Source organism: Moschus berezovskii, chromosome 20 (assembly GCF_049115385.1).
Source record: "Moschus berezovskii isolate FMDL1 chromosome 20, NW_MosBer_1.0, whole genome shotgun sequence".
Taxonomy (NCBI): domain Eukaryota; kingdom Metazoa; phylum Chordata; class Mammalia; order Artiodactyla; family Moschidae; genus Moschus; species Moschus berezovskii.
In genome coordinates, this window is record NC_142479.1 from 19,763,890 (window position 1) to 19,786,872 (window position 22,983).

The 22,983-nt window shown below is 46.0% G+C and overlaps 1 protein-coding gene across 1 annotated transcript in view; it reads left to right on the plus strand.

Annotated features, from left to right (window-relative positions):
* Positions 1 to 19,503: 19,503 nt before the first annotated feature.
* Positions 19,504 to 22,983, plus strand: part of AKAP1 (A-kinase anchoring protein 1) — a 30,169-nt gene continuing 26,689 nt past the window's right edge. The window contains exon 1 of the mRNA XM_055399075.2: positions 19,504 to 19,684. The gene's annotated coding sequence lies outside the window, so the exon portion shown is untranslated. The remainder of the gene's footprint in view (positions 19,685 to 22,983) is intronic.

A 22,983-nucleotide genomic window follows, 5' to 3' on the forward strand; every position in this document is an offset into this window, starting at 1 on the left:
ATACTGAACATTTTTTCATCACATTTTAAAATAATTTTTATTATACCTAGAAATTTTCCATTGTTTGCTATAAATATTGATTTGTCCATTGCCACAAAAAAGTGTAATTATTCTTGATTAAATTTGGACACATATTACTTTATCTTCTAATTTAAAAAATTCTCTTCCGTATGGTTTATTACAGAAAACTGAATGTCATTCCCTGTACTATACAATACGATCTTGCTGCAGTACTCTTGCCTGGAAAATCCCATGGATGGAGGAGCTTGGTAGGCTGCAGTCCATGGGGTCACTAAGGGTCAGACACGACTGAGCGACTTCATTTTCACTTTTCACTTCCACACATTGGAAAAGGAAATGGCAACCCACTCCAGTGTTCTTGCCTGGAGAATCCCAGGGACGGGGGAGCCTGTTGGGCTTCCGTCTATGGGGTCACACAGAGTCGGACACGACTGAAGTGACTTAGCAGCAGTGATTAGTGACGGAGAAGGCAATGGCAAGCGACTCCAGTACTCTTGCCTAGAAAATCCCATGGATGGAGGAGCCTGGTAGGCTGCAGTCCGTGGGGTCGCTAAGGGTTGGACTCGACTGAATGACTTCACTTTCACTTTTCACTTTCACACATTGGAGAAGGAAATGGCAACCCACTCCAGTGTTCTTGCCTGGAGAATCCCAGGGATGGGGGAGCCTGGTGGGCTTCTGTCTATGGGGTCACACAGAGTCGGACACGACTGAAGTGACTTAGCAGCAGCAGCAGCAGTGATTAGTGATGCTGAGCTTCTTTTCTTGTACCCATTGGTCATCTGAACACATACTGTTTTATAAGGACGTCATACATAATCTAAGAACATCGTTTGCCTCTGTTGAATACTATTTTTGTTTTGCTGTTTATTCAATCTTTTAAAAATTAATTGTAGTAGTTTCATATATATTTTTTTGCATGCAAGTGATGTTCCATTTTAGTCAAGAACCTAAGTGATTCCAGACACAGACACCTTAATTGGCCAAAACTGACCATGTAAAATTTTGTCATAGCAGTAACAAAATATTGCTTTTGGACTGAGGATATAAAGATACATAACAGTTATTTCTAGGATCGATTTCTCCATCTAAAATAATTTTGTTGTAAAATGAAATACTAAATTTAATTCTGCCATATTGGTGCAATGGAAAATTGTAATCATTAATTTGAATTGAATTGGCTCTTGCTAGAAACATATTTACGCTGTCAGAAGGACATGACAGCTATTTTTCAGGATCACTGTCCAATAAGCACAGTAAAGCTCCAGATATTTTTGGTTTTCACATTCAATTTCAGCTTTTATAAATGCAATTTTTTTCATATGCTATTATTGGACAGAGCAGAGTTGCATTTGGCTTCCTGAGTTATAACTTTGTTATCAACAAATCTTTTTGTTGCTGTTGTTGTTCTCATCGTTTTAATCAATAATGAAGAGTTCATTTACTGGAGAATATGAAGTGGCAGGGATTTCATCTTTCCAAATGTGACTTGGAAGGTTTCTTTGTTCATTTTATTTTGATTATTAATGAGAACTTTATTAAGCAAAAAATTTCTAAAACCCTTTTTTTTTATGTGGGTCATGCTTAGCAGAAGTCTGCTCACTTGCATTGTTTCTAGTTTTTAGAAATTTAAGTAGAATGCTTTTTTAAAATTTGAGGTACAGTTGATTTACAATGTTGATTTACAATGTTTATTTCCACTGTACAGCAAAGTGATTGTTATACACACAATATACATATACACACATATATATTCTTTTCTGTTATGTTTTATCACAGGATATTGAATCCGGTTCCCTGTGCTGTATAGTAGGATCTTGCTGCTTTTCCATTCTGCATATAATGGTTGGCATCTGCTCACCCGAAACTCTCCATTCATCCTTCCCTCCTGCCCTCTCCCCTTTGGCAACCACAAGTCTGTTCTCAGAGTAAGCAGACTGCTTTCTATTTCCTTTCCCTTCAGCTTTTTTCTTCTCTGAGCTCCACTTTTCTTTTGGCGGCACCATGTGGCATGCAGGATCTCAGTTCCCCATCCAGGCATGGATCCATGCCCACTGCCATGGAAGTGCAGAGTCTTAACCCCTGGACTTCCAGCGAAGTCCCTGAGCTCCACCTTTGTATTTTACATCTCTGTGAAGATCTGGTGCTCATTTTCAAAATTATCTAAATAAAACTAAAATGTATATCTAAATTTTTGAAAAATTTACATTTTCTTCAAATGCTAATGAAAACATCACTTTAGCGTTCAGTGTGTGTCTCGTTGCCACTGTACTTGTTCACCTGGTTGCCAATTCCTATTTCCTGAATGTTGCCTCTGAACCTGCATATGTACACATTTAAGAGTAATATGAATTATTTAATGATATAAAATATCCTTCAGCGTTCACTTGCAGCAGTTGCAAATGCCAGAACCAGGCACCTCTGGGGAAATGATACTTTGTTCTGCAGGAATCTATGCGTTCAAGCTAGCTGAGAGGAAGGATTTGACAAGTTAACTGATTTGCCTTTTTTCCTGAAGTGCTTCCTCCACCTTGCACTTGGGGGCAGTGTCTGGCTCTGCTTTAGTGGGAGCACAACTGGCACGTCTACATGACACTTGGTCTCGGTCCCTTTGTGTTTCAAGGACAAAGGGTCAGAAGTGTAAGGAAGCACCCTCTTGGGATCTGAACAGTGTGCGTCATGAGAACAAGTGTTGAGGGTTTGTGAATTCTTCTGCGGCAGCGCTGACTGCCAAACTCCAAATGACCGGCATTCTCACATTCCGTAAGACACCTATCAGTAGAGTTTGTGATTGGTAGGGTCCTCTAAAGTTCATGGCTTGGGTCCCTTCTGCCTAGGTTAAGGGCTATGGTGATCCCTTTCGATGTTGTCTTTGGAAGAGTGAGAATCGATAAGAGGGTGGGATCCCTGGCAGACCAGCTACTAGGAGAAAGGAGCCCCACCAGATGAGATTTGGGAGAGAGAGAAGCAGCAGATTACCATGAGGCTAAATGAGGCTAAAGCCTCTGGGTCTTTCACTTGCACAGACTTTTCCAAGACCCATGCCTATTTTTGTGTTCTTTTTCTTAGCAATGGCCCCCAGCCTATAAAACATAAGGTAGGTTTAACAGGACTCAGGCCAGGCAGGTTCAGGGCAGTTCAGGATTGGTCCTCCTGGCAGTGACCTGGTGTACTCAGCAGAGATACTGTTGATGCCTCTGGAGTACTCAGAGGCATTTGAGCTGAAGCGGAGCCCTGGGCCAACCCAGTCCAATTTCACAGTCACATCAGAAACCCCAGTAGTAAGATTCATCCGAATCCAAAGGACAGAGCTGATCAAGAGAAATATAATGCAAATTACAGGTGCAACTTTGAGTTTTCCAGTTGTTACATTTAAATAAGTAAAAAAAGAAGCAGATGAAAGTAATTCTAATAATATATTTTATTTAATCCACTGTACCTAAAACATAATCACGTACAGGTGTGAGAACTGGACCATAATGAAGGCTGAACACCAAAGAACTGATGTTTTTGAATTGTGGTGCTGGAGAAGACTCTTGAGAGTCCCGTGAACTGCAAGGAGATCAAACCAGTCAATCCTGAAGGAAATCAACCCTAAATATTCATTGGAAGGACTGATGCTGAAGCTGAAGCTCCACCTGATGGGAGGAGTCGACTCATTGGAAAAGCCCCTGATGCTGGGAAAGATTGAAGGCAAAAGGAGAAGGAGGTTTCAGAGGATGAGATGGTAAGACAGTATCACCAACTCAACAGACATGAATTTGAGCAAACTCCAGGAGACAGTGGAGGACAGAGGAGCCTGGTGAGCTATAATTCATGGGGTCACAAAGAGTTGGACACGACTTAGTGACTGAACAACAAGAAAAATGCAAAACATTAATGAAGTCCCTAAAATCTGGTGTGTATTTTATACTTGACACACATCTTAACTCAGACCACCCACATTTCAACTACTCAGTAGCTGCGTGTGGCTATGGCTACCATATTGGGCAGCAAGGCTCTAGATAAGCCCTCTGTCTCTACCTGGGGCACTGTATTAGTTTCCTATTGCTGCAGTAAGAAGTCACCCCAAACTGAGTGGCATAAGGCAACACAAATTTACTCTCTTACAGTTCTGGAAATCAGAAGTTTAAAATGGATCTTACTAGGCTAAGATATTGGTCAGGTTGCCTTCTTTCTGGAGACACTGTTCCCTTGCCTTTTCCAGCTTCAAGAGGCTGTCCACATTCCTTGGCTCCAGCCCCACATCACTCCAACTTCTGCTTCCATAGTCATATCTCCTCCTCCAACTCTAACCCGCTTATAGCTCTGCACTCCTCTTATAGGATCCGTGTGACCATGTTGGGTCCACACAGATAATCTCAGATAATCTCCTCATCTCAAGATCCTGCACTTAATGATATCTGCCAAGTCCCCTTTACCATGCAAGATAGCATATTACATGTTTGGGGATTAAGATGTGGACATCCTTGGGAGGTGCTTAGGAGAGGCCAAGGCTTCAGGGAAAAGATGCTAGGGCCTCTAGCCAAAGCAGGGTCAGGAAAAAAAAAAAGAATGGCTCTATTTTGTCCAGAAAAAGAACAAGAATGAGCAGAAATTCTATGGGAGGAAAACTAAGGGAAGCTGAAGGTGTTGAACCTGTGAAGGAACCTGGCTCAGGATCACCCCAATCAGCAGGCTCCCAACTTTTTCAGTCATTTGGGAAACTTGTCACAGTTATTAGTTCTAGAACAGAACATCTTCTCCAAGGATCATATCCATTCCACACCTCCACCCCACCCCCTCCATCACTGTCAGCTACACACACAGACACAGAGACACACACATAGCATGAAAATCAGAGGCAGACTGCTCCTAAAGCGCTTGGTAGTAGAATGGATAGTTTGAAAATGAACAAATTAATTGAAGAAATAAATATGTACTTTATTTCTTCATAGGAATACTATTAAAATGGAACAGTGGGCTCCTAACCAAGGACTCAGCACTAAATAAGTCAGAGATATGGTCAAAAATACTTCCTAGAAGAAAAGATTATAAAAATCTGTAATCACCTAGAATAAAACTGTGCTGCTCCAACTTCTATAAAACAGACTTAAATATAGCTGCAATGATTACGCAAGAGCCCAGCGAGCTGTAAGTGCATAAAACTGCCTTTGGATCATATGTTTGAACTGGAACCTAATCTGACGGCTATAAAGTGGTCAATGACAATCTTGCTCAACCTGTTGGAGTTTAGATGGCTCCTTAGAGGTGATTTAATGATCTAAGCTCTCGTACGGATTCCTTTATTTTCTCTTGATATGTTTCACTGGGGCCAACAGAGGTGTTTAAAACTCTTTCCATGAGTCAGTATATCAGTAGTCAATGCGTTATCGGGAATGGCAGCCACCCCAGCCAATCTGGTCCAGAGCATTGAAGAAACAAGGTGCCCTGGAAGGGGCGGGGCCTGGCCCTGACACACCTACCCAGGATACGCTCTGGGAAGGCAGCCCACAGGTGTGGGTGCTGGGAGGTTCTCCGGTTTGGCAGGTAGAACACGGAAACTGGGGAACAGGGCAATCAATAATAAGCAGGATTTGCATAAAATAGGAAGCATCAGGGTCATCTGCTACAAGAGGCAGATAGAGGTAGGAACAGAGGGAGTAATAAATTAACACCCCTGGCATTCTTGGATGTCACAGATACCACTTAAAATGCATTTGAGTGACCTCAAAGATCCATGACGTGCAGCCATTTGTCATTTCGCCAGGACAAGCATCTTAAACATCTTGAGCACGTGGAAACTAATTGAGTGAAAACCAGCCCTCCATCTCACCATGACACTGTGGTTCTTTGCTTAGAGTGGAGCATATGGAAACTCTCTTTAGGTAACTGAAAAATAACGATAACCACCATGGTTTTTCCTTTGGAAGAGAAAGTTAGCTGCTGATGCTGTTATTAAACTGAAGAGAAATTTAGACGGAAAAATGAAATGTAATTGTCAAAGTCAGCTGCGCTGGGCTGGAAACGATGAATAGGTCCACTTGTACTCTATTAAAAAAAAAGATTTTGAAGAAGTTCTTTGGCACAAAAACTGGTCATCACAGGAGAGTTAAATTTTAGGGAATGTTGAAAGGAAGGTGAGTATGTGATAAGAAGCTGTGCACAACAAACAGATGACCCTTTGATTCTGGAGAACAAGAGTCACTTGTACAATGCAGGGGTTCAGAATGGCTTGGAAGAATATTGCTCAAGCATGTCAGGGGCTTGCTGCAATCGAAAACCAAACTTGTAGGAGCCGGTTTGGGGAAAGGACGTTTGCAGATATCAGCCATTGTTCCCAGCTGGAGTTCAGAGGCAGGTTTTGGGTGGAGCCCAAAGCAGGGCAGGGACTTAGTCCTGGAAGGACAGGGACTAAGTAGGTAATCGAAAGAGCCTTGTTGGCCCCAGGGGTCAGGCAGAAATCGGCCAACAGGACCTAGGACAGAGCAAGAAGTCAAAGCTGATCTCAGAGCAAACTTAACTTTGTACTGTATCCCCGAGCGTTAGACTAAATATCCTTAATCTTCTTTTTCTAAAGTTAGAACTTGGGGACTTCCCTGGTGGTATACAGTGGCTAAGACTCTGAGCTCCCGATGCAGGGGGCCTGGGTTCAACCCCTGGTCAGGGAACTAGATCCCACATGCCGCAACTAAGAGTTCACATTCCGCAACTAAAGATTCTATATACAGCAAACAAAAGGAAAAAAAAAATTATCTTACATACCCCAACTAAAAGATTTTGCATGCTGCAACTAAAACAAGATCGAAGACCCTGTGTGTCACAAGGATGACCTGGCATAACCAAATAAATATTTTAAATAATAATATAAAGTTAGAACTGGGCCTAGAAATTGTGACAAGGCTGAGCCTGCAGGTCTGGGAGAAGGATCAAGGGCTACTAGGTGTAAGAGGAGAGGGCTGCAGAGCCGGGAACCTGGACGGGGGTGAGAAAAATTGCCCACTGAGAAGTAACTGGAGGGTCAGACTGCTGGAGAGCCAACTAACAGCTAAGTCAGGTGCTACAGCATCTGGTTGTCCTCACTGGAGAAACTTGACAGCAAGTTCTTTATCTCTCTGGGTAAAGGATAGAATTTGTACTGTGTCTATTCGACTAAGCTGGGATGTGCAGTTCCCAAGATCCCTTTCTGTCTATGGTTCCATGTAGGAGTTGGCCAAAAGAGGAAATTGCACGAGATTTGGAAGATGGAGGAGAAGCAGCAGCCGTTCCCCTCCTTCATTTCTCTCTACTGTACCCTGTCTAGTAAGTTAAATTGGCAATTTTGAACATAAGAAAAGTTCTTTCTAGCTGAGGTATCCAGAGATATCTAGCGGTTGGAAGACACAAATAAATTCCCTAGGCTTCTTATAGAATCTGATATTAAATGAATATGCTTTAAGACCTTGCGAATTATATTAGAAACTTTAAAAACAATCACCAGGATACCACTGAGCGTCTTTATCTTTAAAAAAAAATACTTATTTGGCTGTTCTGGGTCTTAGTTGATGCATGCAGGATCTAGTTTCCTGATCAGGCCCCCTGCACTGAAGAGTGGAGTCTGAGCGCTGGACCCTGGACCACCAGGGAAGTCCTCACATTGGGCATCCTTAGATGGAGCCCTGAAACATTTCACTAGAGGCTTGCTAAGATAGGCAGAAGACATTCTGGCAATGAAAGAGCTGTTACCTTCTTTATTTTTGGACATTATAGAAAACAAGAAAATTAAAGAATGAGAAGTATAAGTCTTCATTTGGGAGCAAAGGAAATGAAAGATGGAGACTATTACAACGTATCTTTATCACACTGAGTTTTCCCAGCCACAGACAAGGTGTCATCTCTCTGTTTAGGAATCCTTTTAGGTCTTTAGATAAAACCTTTAAATTTTTTCATAGACGTTTGACCATATATATGAATTAAGACTTATTCCTATATAGCTTTGTAGATTTTGATCCTATTATGAATGGTATTTTTAAAATCTAATTTTCCAATTGTTTCCTTTCTTTTTTTTTCAAGTTTCTTTTGTCTGGAAATGGTAGTCAACTTTTTCACCAGTTCTGAGGATTTGTCTGGAGTGGTTTTTGATTAGAAATTTTATCTCCTAATTTTCACACACAAGTTAGTTTTCCTTATGTAAAACATGCAAATTTCACAATGTAAACCTAGGATTGTGATACCGTGTATTGATCTTCTTTGACTTAACAACGAACATTTATTTAATTCTTGCTGGAAGCCATATGGTCTATGGAAGTGTTTTGTAAAGCATGTCTCATTGACTAAGAGGAGGTTTCCATATTTCATACTATAATTATTTCTCAGAGATTCACAAAGGACCTGAAAAGTCCTGCAAAGAAACCTCCACCTCAGTTAAATCCTGCATTCCAAATTTATTTCATCACAGAACTCCTTTTCAGGCAATACCTTTCAGCCTTCTGAGGAACTGATTTTTACAAAGAGCTCCCTTTGAGAAACGATGGTCTCAGGGAATAGTTATTGTGAAAATTGGTTAACTCCAGGATTGTCGTAAAGAATCTATTGTCTCTGTCACTACATTCTGTGGAAGCTAAGCTGGGTAGAACAAGGCTCTCTTTGGCATTTTCTGATGCTACTCTTGTGTTTAACAATAGTACCCTATGGGTTAATGCTCTCATGATAAAAAGAAAGAAAAATATGCGTGTTAGTCTTCATGAGCCTACTTAGTACCTCTGTTCCCTGGGAAAGGACCACCGCTGGTCACAGTGGGAGAACGTCCTCGAAATTCTACTGCTACCTTTTGCCTGTTATGGAGATGACATTTTTTTCTGCTGCTATGACTCTTCCTGTTAAACCCCAGACCATCAGCTCTTCTGTAATGTTTTTTCCTTACACTGTACAGAACCACATATGTTTACTGACAGCAGGCCTCTCTGTGTTCTGGATTATGTACAAAGGCTACAGTTTATCAGAGTATAACTAAATAACTGGAAATGGAAAAGGCCCACAAGTAGGAACAAACTTTATCAGGGAAAAGGGGCTCTAGTTAGTAATATGTATGTTTTCCTCGTATTGCTGTTTCTTATCAGTGTTTATTAGAGCGTTTGAAAGGATAATGATGAAGTTCATCCTCGTGTACATCAAAATGATTTGTGAGCTCTGAAAAAATATATATAAAAAACTGGTTCCTGTCTGGGACTTTCTGAATTGGAATCTCCAGGGAGCAGCTTAAGCATTTGCTTTTTTAAAAGCTCTGCAATTTACACCCTGGCTTTTATGATGTGGCCTTTCTTTTTTCATAAACCACTTTCCCATACGGCTCTGCCTATGTTCTTCTTCTGATTTTGATGTAAAATAATAAAGAACATTTTTAAAGAAAATAAATCAATTTTAAAATCACTCCCAAAACCCTAACACATTTTTTTCCTTGTCTGGCTCTAGTTGCTGTTCATGTAGAAAAATTTTTGAATTCCGAATTTGTCACTTAGCATTTTGTTTAAAAATGTTTCCAGGCTTTCATATAGTAATAATAATTGTCACTTTAGGAATCATAATATTCCAACAAGTACTTATTTGTGTTGTAATTTAACTAACCATTTTCTTACTACTGGACATTTAAGCTGTTTCTTTTTAGCTGCTCTAGAGAAAATGGAGAAGAAAATGGCAACCCAGTCCAGTGTTCTTGCCTGGAGAGTCCCAGGGACAGGGGAGCCTGGTGGGCTTCCATCTATGGGGTCACACAGAGTCGGACACGACTGAAGTGACTTAGCAGCAGCAGAGAAAATGGCAATGAAGAACTTGGCGTGTATGCACTTTGCTTTTCTTTTGAATCAGTTCCCTTGGGATAATTTTCTTGAAATCTGGTTATTGGGTCAAAGGATATGAACGTTTTTTATGACTTTTGTTAATGATTACTAAATTGCTTTCCAAAAGGTTGAAGAAATTCACAAAATCATGGCCCAACTCCACAGCTTGATTGCTGAGGTTTTCAGGGAGTGGCAAGCAGTATTCAAAGTCTGTTGGGTGTTCCCAGGACAGGTAGAAGAAATTGTTCTGTTACCAGTCCTGTTACCTCCCCTCTCCCTTCTCCAGCAGATCTTCTCAACCCAAGAATCAAACTGGGGTCTCCTGCACTGCAGGTGGATTCTTTGCCAACTGAGCTATCAGGGAGCGGGTAAACGTATCTACAGTTCTCTGCCTCTTCTCCCGCCCAGAGGTGGGGCCTGCTGACACATCCCTTGAACCCTGGAACCTGGGCTGTCATGTTAACTTCTTTGACCAACGGAATATAGCACAGTGATGCTGCCTAGGTCTGGACATTGGTCTAAAGATGCCTGGCAGGTTCAGCTTTCATCCTCTTGGAACCCCAAGCCACTATACAGAGAGGCTCAGCTTCATTGCTGGAGAGTACACAGGAGGGAGAGAGAAATCCCTGGCCAGTCCAGCTGTCCCAGCCATAGCGGTTGAGGCACCAGACTAATGTGACTCCATCTTGAATTCTCCAACCTCAGTCAAGTCACCCAGCCAACATCTGGAGGGAAAACAAACCTTCCTGATGAGCTAATAATAAAGGGTTGTTTTAAGCCATTTGTTTGGGAGTGAACTGAAGTAATACATTTTATTTTGGTGAATGTCAAATGCAGAGGCATACCAGTGAGACAGTCAAGCTTCCTTCACCCTGTTTCAAGCAGAATGAAACTCACTGACATTCACTACCTCTCATCCCACCTCTCTATTGACCTCGGTCACAGAACTGACCGCTGTGCCATCTTTATGTCCGTTTGCATCTGCTTTCCCTACCACACTGCGGGTATTCACCCTGGTAACCACAACACTTTTCAGTAGGCCTGGCACAAAACAGTTGTTAACGGGGACTTCCCGGGCGGTCTAGTGGTTGAGAATCCACTTTGCAAGATAGGGGGCCCAGGTTCAATCCCCAGTCAGGGAACTAAAATCCAGTATGCCATGGGGCAACTAAGCCTGGGCTCTGCAACCACTGAACCCTGGCACTCTGGACCCTGTGCACCACACCTAGAAAGCCTCCACACCGCAACGAAAGCCCCCACATGACACAATGAAGCTCCTGAGTGCCACAACCAAGACATGTAGCCAGATAAACACACACTAAAAAATAGTTGCTAGTATTTATTTGCTGAGTGAAACTTGACTTGCTCTTGATTGAGTGATAAAAGCACTTGAAACACAATGATAGTTTTTATTCCTGGGCTCAGCACTGTGCAAAGTATTTTATGCTGAATCTCATTTAGCTGTCACAACAATCCCATGAAGTAGGTCTCATTATTGTCTTCATTTTGCAGGTGAGGAAACAGAGGCTAGGCAAACTTACTTGAGGTAACAAGTGTACTTGTGCTGATCAAGGCAATGCTTTAGGCTTTGGCAGCAATAAGATGAACAAAGTCACTTCAGTAGGGTGGCCAAAACCTACTGACATCTGGTTAGATGACTGTGTCATAGTGGACAGCACTCCGTCTGAGAGGGCTGCCTTCCAACTGCAGGAATGGCAGGGAGGCTTGTGCAGGGCAAGTTCTGCACAAGGGTATCCAGCCCAAGGTCGGGTAGGGGCTAAAATCCAGGCTGTGCTCACCATGGTGCCTGGCATAGAACTGTCTGTCTGGGGGAAGGGACACTTGTTGCTTAATCTGTACAGTGTCGCTGGGTGGGTTAGTGGCAGTACTAGATAAAATGTGCTAGTCTACTGGAATGCCTAATCAAACAGAAGACAGAGCTGACCAAGAAACCTGCCAGGTTTTAGAACGGATAAAGCAAGGAGACGGTTCCAGAGGAATAGCAGAGGATATGGAGCCTGGAGGCAATGGAAAACCGGGGTGTGGTATCTGAGCTGCCATATTGCTCTGTGCTGTGTGCCATCCTAGAGGCGGGTCTCATCCCCGGGAAGTTCCTGTCTCTCTGCTGTTGTTTGAGACTTCCAGACCTTGCTTTCAGTCCATCCCAGTGGCAATGGTGCACAGTAAGTTATGCAAACTAGCAAAAATATTTCATAAAGATCCCCATGGAAAAGAAATGCAAAAAAGCAAAATGGCTGTCTGAGGAGGCCTTACAAATAGCTGTGAAAAGAAGAGAAGCAAAAAGCAAAGGAGAAAAGGAAAGATATAAGCATCTGAATGCAGAGTTACAAAGAATAGCTAGGAGAGATAAGAAAGCCTTCCTCAGCAATCAATGCAAAGAAATAGAGGAAAACAACAGAATAGGAAAAACAAGAGATCTTTTCAAGAAAATTAGAGACATCAAGGGAACATTTCATGCAAAGATGGGCTCGATAAAGGACAGAAATGGTATGGACCTAACAGAAGCAGAAGATATTAAGAAGAGGTGGCAAGAATACACAGAAGAACTGTACAAAAAAGATCTTCACGACGAAGATAATCACGATGGCGTGATCACTCACCTGGAACCAGACATCTTGGAATGTGAAGTCAAGTGGGCCTTAGAGAGCATCACGACGAACAAAGCTAGTGGAGGTGATGGAATTCCAGTTGAGCTATTTCAAATCCTGAAAGATGATGCTGTGAAAGTGCTGCACTCAATATGCGAGCAAATTTGGAAAACTCAGCAGTGGCCACAGGACTGGAAAAGGTCAGTCTTCATTCCAATCCCAAAGAAAGGCAAAGCCAAAGAATGCTCAAACTACCGCACAGTTGCACTCATCTCACACGCTAGTAAAGTCACGCTCAAAATTCTCCAAGCCAGGCTTCAGCAATATGCGAACCGTGAACTTCCAGATGTTCAAGCAGGTTTTAGAAAAGGCAGAGGAACCAGAGATCAAATTGCCAACATCCGCTGGATCATGGAGAAAGCAAGAGAGTTCCAGAAAAACATCAATTTCTGCTTCATTGACTATGCCAAAGCCTTTGACTGTGTGGATCACAATAAACTGTGGCACATTCTGAAAGAGATGGGAATACCAGACCACCTGACCTGCCTCTTGAGAAACCTGCATGCAGGTCAGGAAGCAACAGTTAGAACTGGACATGGAACAACAGACTGGTTCCAAATAGGAAAAGGAGTATGTCAAGGTTGTATATTGTCACCCTGTTTATTTAACTTATATGCAGAGTACATCATGAGGAACGCTGGGCTGGAAGAAGCACAAGCTGGAATCAAGATTGTCGGGAGAAATATCAATAACCTCAGATATGCAGATGACACCACCCTTATGGCAGAAAGTGAAGAGGAACTCAAAGGCCTCTTGATGAAAGTGAAAGAGGAGAGTGAAAAGTTTGGCTTGAAGCTCAACATTCAGAAAACGAAGATCATGGCATCTGGTCCCATCACTTCATAGGAAATAGATGGGGAAACAGTGGAAACAGTGTCAGACTTTTTTTTTGGGGCTCCAAAATCACTGCGGATGCTGATTGCAGCCAGGAAATTAAAAGACGCTTACTCCTTGGAAGAAAAGTTATGACCAACCTAGATAGCATATGGAAAAGCAGAGACATTACTTTGCCAACCAAGGTCCGTCTAGTCGAGGCTATGGTTTTTCCCGTGGTCATATATGGATGTGAGAGTTGGACTGTGGAGAAAGCTGATCTCCGAAGAATTGATGCTTTTGAACTGTGGTGCTGGAGAAGACTCTTGAGAGTCCCTTGGACTGCAAGGAGATCCAACCAGTCCATTCTAAAAGAGATCAATCCTGGGTGTTCACTGGAAGGACTGATGCTAAAGCTGAAACTTCAATACTTTGGCCACCTCATGCGACAAGTTGACTCACTGGAAAAGACTCTGATGCTAGGAGGGATTGGGGGTGGGAGGAGAAGGGGACAACAGAGAATGAGATGGCTGGATGGCATCACTGACTCGAGGGACATGAGTTTGAGTGTACTCTGGGAGTTTGTGATGGACAGGGAGGCCTGGCGTGCTGTGGTTCATGGGGTCGCGGAGAGTCGGACACGACTGAGCAACTGAACTGAACTGAACTAATAAACCTTGCCAGAGAGGGCTTACGGCAATTTTTCTTAGAGAGTCCATGCAATTCAATGTTCATACAGCACCCAGCATGTGGGGCCTCATGGATCCCAACAGTTAGCCCAAAAGAGATGCCTCTCATGGAATAAAATGAGGTAGGTAGCAGTCTCTGATTGCTCCTCCATACGCATGAGCGGAGCTAGAGCTGAGGACCGAAACTGGTTTGGAGCAGAGCTTCACCCTGTCTGAAGTAGCCTGCAGATGTCCTCACGCTCCACTTCAAACCTGGAAAAAACTGGGAAGATTGGAGAGGGCTCTGGGAAATGGCTAACCATACCCCTGTCAGACACCCACTGAACAGAACCAGATAAGATCTTCAAAATGCAGCTGGAAAACTGCCAAAAACGATGTAGTGGTGATGGTGTCTGAGTCTGGCTAGTAGTTATTTGAGGCCCTTTCATCAGTCACTCGGATGAGGCCTCTGCCTTGTGAAGACACGGCACACGGGTCCAGACAGGCAGAAGGGGACAGCCCCCTGTATCTCCTGCTGAATGACATCACATTCTCTTGTACTACCTGGTATCTATGGGTTCAAGAGAGAAGGGGACTACATCAGTTTCCTAAGGCTGCTGTAACAAAGTACCAGCAAATGGGCAGCTTAAAAGAATGGAAATGTATTGTCTCGTAGTCCAGGGGGGATTAAGTCCCCAGTCAAGATGGAAGCAGTGCTCTGTTCCCTCTGAAGCCTGCAGGGGAATCCTTCCCTGGCTGTTACCTGCTCCTGGTGGTTTGTGGGCAATCTTTAGCATTCTTTGGCTTACAGATGCATACATCCAATCCATTGTCGTCACAGGATATTCTCTGTTTCCCTGCCTTTACAAGGCCATCTTCTTATAAGGACACCAATCATTTTGCACTAGGGGTCCAATCTACTCCAATACCACCTCAGCTCAACTGATTACATCTGTAATGGCTCTGTTTCCAAATAAAGTCACATTTGGAGGTACTGGGGGTTAGGACTTCATCATTGGGGAGGGGACAGGGTCACACTTCAATCCATAGCAGACATGTTCCTGTATAAAACTGCCTTCTGGACTCCTAGATCTGCCTCTAGTATAGTGAACTGGTTAATCCATGGGTTCTGAGTCAGATTTCTCAAGTTAAAAATTTTGTCTCATACAGATGGCCAGTAAACACAGGAAAAAATGCTCAACATCACTCATTATTAGAGAAATGCAAATCAAAACTACAATGAGGTATCACCTCACTCTGGTCAGAATGGCCCTCATCAAAAGATCTACACACAATAAATGCTGGAGAGGGTGTGGAGGAAAGGGGACCCTCCTGCAATGTTGGTGGGAATGTAAATTGATACAGCCACTACGGAAGATAGTATGGAGACTCCTTAAAAAGCTAGGACTAGAACTACCATATAACCCAACAATCCCACTACTGGGCAATCCCACTACTACCCTGAGAAAATCATAATTCAAAAAGACACAGGTACCCCAAAGTTCACTGCAGCACTATTTACAATATCCAGGTCATGGAAGCAACCTAGATGTCCATCAACAGATGAACGGATAAAGAAGTTGTGGTGCGTATATACAATGAAATATCATTCAGCCATAAAAAAGAATGAATTTGAGCCAGTTCTAGTAAGGTAGATGAACCTAGAGGCTGTTATATAGAATGAAGTAAGTCAGAAAAAGAAAAACACACACACACACAAAAAAGAAAAACACATATCATATATTAACACACATATATATAGAAACTAGAAAAATGGTACTGATGAGCCTATTTGCAGGGCAGGGATACAGATGCAGTCCTAGAGAACAGACTTGTGGACTTAGCAGGGGGAGGAGAGGGTGGGATGAACAGCGTGAGTTGCACTGAAGCAAAAATGTTACCATATGTAAAATAGATAGCTGGTGGAAAGCTGCTGTATGACACAGGAAGCTCAACCTGGGGCTCTGGGTCAACCTAGAGGAATGAGAAGGGGTGCGGGGGTGGGAGGAAGTTTCCAGAGAGAGGGGACACAGGTATACACTTCTGATTGAGTCACTGTTGTATGGCAGAAACCAATACAACATTGTAAAGAAATGACCCTCCAGTTAAAAAAAAACAAAAAGCTGTATCTATTTCTGTGCGAATGAGGGTTGGGGGTGGTTAGAATAAGGTACCATACACAGTGCTGGCATTAAGTGCTCATTAAGTATCAGCCATACTTTGGCCACCTCATGCGACGAGTTGACTCACTGGAAAAGAGTCTGATGCTGGGAAAGGTTGGGGGCAGGAGGAGAAGGGGACGACAGAGAATGAGATGGCTGGATGGCATCACCGACTCTGTGGACATGAGTTTGAGTGAACTCCGGGAGTTGGTGACGGACAGGGAGGCCTGGCGTGCTGTGATTCATGGGGTCGTGGAGAGTCGGACACGACTGAGCGACTGAACTGAAGTGAACTGAAGTATCAGCCGTCAGTGTTTTTACCCACCACATCTTTCCACTGACTTCTCTGGAAGGAAATAATTTATTCTTTCCTGCAGACACACACGGTTCAGGGCAGAATCAAATGCTCTGCAGTTGTAGAAACAGGGAGCAGGGTGGAGAGTCAGAGAGGTTAGTTTCACTTGTTCATTCAGTCAGACTGAAGGACAAAAGCCACTCCTTCACTGCATTACCCAGAAAGGGGACAGTTCATATTTGTTAGCACTGAAAAAGCTCTCTCTGTAGACGCTTCCAGTAGGAAAGTGAAAGTGAAATCACTCAGTCGTGTCCGACTCTTTGTGACCCCATGGACTGTAGCCTGCCAGGCTCCTCTTTCCATGAGATTTTCCAGGTTTAAGGGTACTGGAGTGGGTTGCCATTGCCTCCTCCAGGGGATATTCCCAACCCAGGGATCGAACCCCAGCCTCCCGCATTGTAGGCAGACGCTTTACTGTCTGAGCCACCAGGGAAGTTAGCAGGAAAGGCAGGCATTTCTCAAATACATGCCCTTGACGTTGGAGAGGTTGCTGGGAGGACAACTGACTGATGTTTAAAGAGAGACTCACAAGATGATGTTTTTGGTTTTTTGTTGTTTGCTTGGCAGAGCTGAGCTGCGTGTGGGATCTTACGTTTCCAACCAGAGACTGAACCCATACCCCCTGCATTGGAAGTGAGGAGTCTTAAACAAGTCTTAACCACGGGACTGATTTTGATGAAAGCACCTTTGAGGATGTGTTGATGAAATTCCCCACGGTCAGGTATCCCAGCCCTCATCAGTTTCAGGACAGGCTCCGAAGCTTCACAACAAAGACCCAGAACGGAAAGCTGAGTCAAACAAGAAACATTCATAAAAATGCACAAGACGTAGACAACTAGAGGGCCACGTTTACAATTTACAGTGACAAAAACCTGCCTGTCTGCTGCACCAGAACTTTCCGTCGGTCCAACCACAGCGTCTCTCCTTAGACTCAATGGGCCCAAAAGGAAACGAATGAGTCTCTGCCCTGATCTCGGTCAGTGGCACCCGTTTCACACCCGTAATCCAGGCCAGAGGAAGCCTGGTTCCCTCTTCTTTACAGTCTGTGACAGGAGCCAGTCTTGTTGCTACTACTTCTGGAAACTACCTTGAGTCCAAAGCATCTCTCTTCCGCTTCACTGCCATGGCTCTTCCCTCAGGCCACATCATTTTTCATCTGAACCTCTGTACCAGCCTTCCAACTGGTCTCCCTTTTTCTGTGCTAGTCTTCCTCCAGTCCAGCGGTCCCCAACTCTTTTGGCACCCAGGGCTGTTTTCGTGGAAGAGTGCTTTTCCACACATCGGTGGGAGTGGGGGGCCGTCATGGTTCCAGGATGATTCAAGTGCATTACATTTATTGTGCACTTTATTTCTAATCTAATGCCACCACTGATCCGAAAGGAGGTACCTCGGTAGCCTGGAAGTTGGGGACCCCCTGCTCTAGCCTGTCCTTTCTGCAACAGCTACAGCCCCCATTTCAAAGCAGAAATTACAGTGTCACTCTCTACCTCATCCTCGCTATGGCTCCCCATTCATTCACTAAACATTTTTACTGAGTGCCCTCTCTGTGCTCTACCCTCAACAATGCCACCATTCAGCAAAAGAAATAGTATGCAGATTATGGTAAATGCCGCGAAGAAAAATAAAGAAGGTGTGAGGGGACAGGGAATTGTGTGTGCGTGTTTACAGTTATTAAACAGGGTCTCCAAGGAAGGTTTCACCGAGACTGAGCAGGAGGTGAAAGAGGTGACAGAGTTGAATTCTGCAGAATATTCCAGTGGGAGGGTATAACCAGTGCAAAGGCCCTGGGGTAGAATAGAAGCATGCCCCGGAGCTGAACAGAGTAAAACAAAATCAAAGCTTTACTATGGTTTATAAACTGACCCACTTCCCTCACCCCCAAAAAACACCCTTCCTTTGACAGTCCTCCAAACTTTTCCAGCACTCTCCCCACCTCTCTGCAGTCCATTCACACCAATCTAGTTCGTCAGACACTGTTTCCTGCAATACAGGCAGTGTAGCTGCCTCTGCAGGAATACTTCCCAATCCAACTCTTACGTACAATTTGCTAGATCGGCTCCTTCTCATCAGGCAGGTTTCAGTTTAAATTTTACCTCAGGCCTTTTTGAACCACAGAAATTAGAATAGGTTTCTTCTTATTCTTTCCTAATTGTTTCCCTCCTGTCCCTAATAACATCATACAATTGGGATTCATATTTACATATATATATGAATTTACACTTACAATTCAATAGGCATATGTTATCTCATCATCATTTAAATTCGTATTTGAAAAGTAGGGAGGATTAAGCATGTTCATAAGTAACAGTTCATAACACGATCTTTTTTCACTTCCTGTCCCCACCTCCCTGGCCAGCTGGAACCCGACCCTGTCCACCTGTGCGGGGAGGTTAGGGGGGCGCATTTATTTCTCCTAAGTTTCCTCTCGGCAAGAATTATTCCAAATCCCTACCGTCTTTAGAGCAAAGTGTGTCACTTCGACGTCACCAAGTTGTGAAAAGGGGCAAGAGTGACGTTTGAGTTGTGACGGGCACTCCCATTATGCAGTTATTATCGTGCAGTTATTAAATATCAAAAAATTACGCGTACAATGCAATGATGAATCACACTGAATATATCTATTTAAGTGAAGGCGAGGGGAGCGCTGCCCACCAGCGGCCCCTCTGCCTGTTCCAGGGGTCTCCCTATGCCGAGGCCGGCAGACGGTCTCACCAGCCCCGGAGACCGCCCGCGGCGGAGGCGGGCGAACGCGCGCGGAGCTCGGAGCTCCACCGACGGAAACTCGCGAGAAGCGTCCCAGAGCATCCACCGCGGCCTGTCTCCCGAGCCCCACCGAGATGACCGCTCGTCTCGCGAGAGCACGGGCAGCGCCCGGCGGCGACAGCGGCGGCGGCGGCGGGCTGCGGGAGGCGGCGGAGCGCTCTAGACCGCGCCCCCTCTGGCGCGGCCGGGAGCGGCGCGCACGCGCAGGGGCGGCGGGCCGGCGTGGGGGCACGAGGGCGGGGGGCGGGGCCTGCGTCGCGCCGCGGGCACGTCGCCGCGCGTCCTCGGTATTTAATGTGTCTGTGTTCCCCCGGCCCGGCCGAGCACGTGGGGGAGCGGCCGGAGCGCTGCGCTGAGGGGCCGCGCGGCAGAGGCGGGGGCCGGGGGGCCGGGGGGCGGCGGCGCGAGGACTCTGCACCCCGACGGGGCCCGAGGAGCGGTGAGTGGGGGCCGCCGGTGAAACGGGGAGCACCTTCGGGGGCCCCGGGGGCGGCGCCGTCGGGGTGGCGCGGAGGCGCCCGGGCCGCCGCCGCCTGTCAGGCAGGCCCTGTCCCTCCCGCCGCCCGCGCGCCCCGCCGGGCCGCGCCTCTGGTGACCGGCCGCGGCCGCCCTCGGCAGCCTCGCGGGGCGCCCCGCGCGCGTCCCCGGCCGCCTCTCCGCGGCTTAACTTTCCCCGCGCTGCGGCTCACACCCTCCGGGGCGCGGACGCCACTGCGTCCCACCCAAGGTCGCCCGGCCTCGCGCGCGGTTCCCTTTCAAAGGTCGCGTGCGCCCGGCCTGCGCCGGGAGAGGCGGCGGCGGCGGGCAGGGCCAGGTGCTCACAAGGGCGCGGGAGTGTCCGAAGGCCCGCGGGCGCCCTTCCCCGCCCCCTCCGGGGTTGGGGCTGAGCTGGTCACTTCAGAGAGCTCCGCCAACTTCTGGGCTCCCCGGTCGTGCCCCGGGTTTCGCCGCACCGAGCCTCGGCGGTGGCACACCCGAGCGGGCAGCCCAGCCCCTGGGAGCGGCACGCGGCGAACTCAGGGCACGGGGGCTCGGTCTGCGGGACCGCGAGGCTGAGCTCGGAGAGCGGCTGTGCTTGGAACCCTTTTGCGGGAGGAGGGAGGTTTAGGGTCCCGGGGTCGAAGGCTTGGTGTCTCTCGAGGACAAGCTCTCTCAGCCCCTTTACAGGGTGCCCGGGGAGGCGGAGGCCGTGCCGTCCCGGGCGCCCGCTGACCTCGCGCCCTGGGGCGCCTGGCTCCCGAGTCGCGTGGCGCCCGCGCCCCGCGCTGCCCGGCGGGAGCACGCTGGTTTCGGGGTCACAGATCCCATTGTGCATGGGGAAGCTTTGGTCTGCATGCCCCGAGGTCGAGCTTTCACCAGCTCTCCTGTTTTGTGCCACCTTGGGTACGGTCGCTCCTATTTCCCACCCGCGGAGGAGGCCCAGGGAAGGACAGGAGCTGTAGGTGGCAGGTGGTGCCCAGTCGACTGGCTGGGAAAACCGCGCGTTTCGCGGTCCCCCTTTCCCGTGGAGATGACGAGGTTGGCGGGCGCCTTCTTGTCCCCTCGTCCTCCGCTAACACCAGCCCGGTGCACGTAACTCCAGGTGTCGGAGGAGGCCTCTCAGGCCGTGTCGGGTGCATGGGCAGAGCCGTGAGGTTGAACTAGCTGTCTTTCCCCTGCGGAAGTACAGGCTGTCTGGTGGTTAAATGTATCTCCTGTAGGTTAATCTGGGTTGCTGGACACTCGGTACAGTCATATCGGTTGGTTTGCTCTCCAATACCCCCACCTCCTTTGTCGAAATTATTGATCAAGAAACCCCATTCACAAAAAGCTATCAATTCTGGGAACTAGTAACCTTACCTTGCTGCCATATTCTTGGAACTAAGTCCTTCCCAAATAATTTTCTTTTCAATTCTAATTAGAAGTTTGAGCTCTTAGCATTGCCCATCCCTTTTGTTCTTAAAGGTACAGAGCATCTTTGAAGTGAAGAGAGGGGAGCGTGACGTGCCCTCTGTTAAATTCCGATGTTTTTGAAATTCACGGGATTCACCTGCTGATGATTTAAAACACTCTCAGCACTGGAGACAAGTGAAGTAGTCCTGGGGGACCTTTTTTTAACTTGTGTTGAACCTTCCTCTTTAACTTCTGAGCTTGTTTTATGGTTCTGGGTAGTAGTTCCTGGGTTTGTGTTTAGATGAAGAATGGCCTTGGGCTATAGTAGGCCCTCTGGATCCTACAGGTATGCAAATCATTGAAGCCTTGGTGCCTGTCTGAATTAAATAGGCTCTGTTGTCACAGGTATTGTCAGGTGACGGCCCCTGAAGTTGCCCATAACTGATCCCCTCCCAGCCTGTAAGTGAGACTGGTCTACTGTCTAGCTCTTTGCTTGACTATCAGTTCTTCCTCCCAGCTGTTTCTAGGAAGTACGCTCGTACTTGGCCACTGCAGGGTGTCAGTGAGGATGTCTTTTGGAAGTGGCTGCTCAGGTGCCAAGGAGATATGTCTCCAGTATAAGATTGCTCAGCGTCAATATTTTAATTTGTTCTACCTAGTAATGCAAATTATTCTTGGGCGTTGAACCCAGGCCAGGTCAAAATCATCGTTTGTGGGTGTAGGCTAGTTTTAAGCTTTTCAGTCTTCTTTCATCCTCAAGACAAATTGAGATAATATTTGTGAGGCGTGGCGCTGTGCCTGGCACATGTTGGGTACTCACACATTAATTTTTTTCCCCCCTTCTAAACAGTCTCTGAGACTGACTTTGTTTCTCCTGAATCTGTTAAGTGACTTGAATATTAATAAAAGGACTCTGTTCCCCAATCTCTCACCTGGAAACTTGGTTGGAAGGAGGAAAAATTGGCTTCCTACACATTGCCAGCCAGCCTCCTGGCCCAAGCCATGTGCCTGGTGAGCTGGTGCTTTCCAGCCCCTTCTCCCCAAGTGCTTCCTTCCTAATCTTCCCTGTGAGTCTTGAATGAGGGGGCTTCTCTGCAGTGTGGACTGTTGTGCTCTGGTGGGGAAGTTTGGGTGTGAGTTAATACCTTTAGCCTCCTATCAAGGGAGTTTGTCTCTTCTGGGGAGGAGGTCGGTCCCTATGGGCCTCTTAGCCCACTGAAATCATCTCATACTATTTGAGTTGCTAATCAGTGTGGGATATATTTTAATCCCTTCATTCCTCGGGCACGTCATGTCTTCTACATCCCTTTCTGGCGTAATGCCTCACACAGATTTCACCTTTGATTATTAACATCAAGTACCGATTGTGTGTGGCATTTTCACTGAGCAAACCTGCTGGCCCTCGTACCTAATTTTAAACTTGGGCAGTGCAAAACAAGGACAGTGCTTTAGGTAGGACAGAGTAGCTGGAGAAGTTACTGGTGGAGACAAGCTGAAATTTAGGGGACGCCTTTTCCTTGATAGTTACTCTGCGAGGTGAGTTACAAGCAGACGCCTCCCTAATCCTTTAATCCTCACACTTCTGAGGACAGTTGAGGAGGGTGAAGCTGGAGGTCATTCGGGATTGTTTCAGTGGCAAATAAAAATACAAATTGAAGGATAGAGAAACTGACTAAATTTGGGTTTGGACTTACACTCAGTCCTCTGGAGGGCTTTTGTGAGAAGAACAAGGAGCCGTCAAGTCCATGGGCTTTTAAACCTTTTCTTTCTGTTGCTTCCTAAGCAGATTGTTGCAGTAAAAGGAGCGTGTGTTATCGTTCAGCGTTCTGAGGACTGTCTTTCAGTCTTAAGGACCTTTCAAGGTGT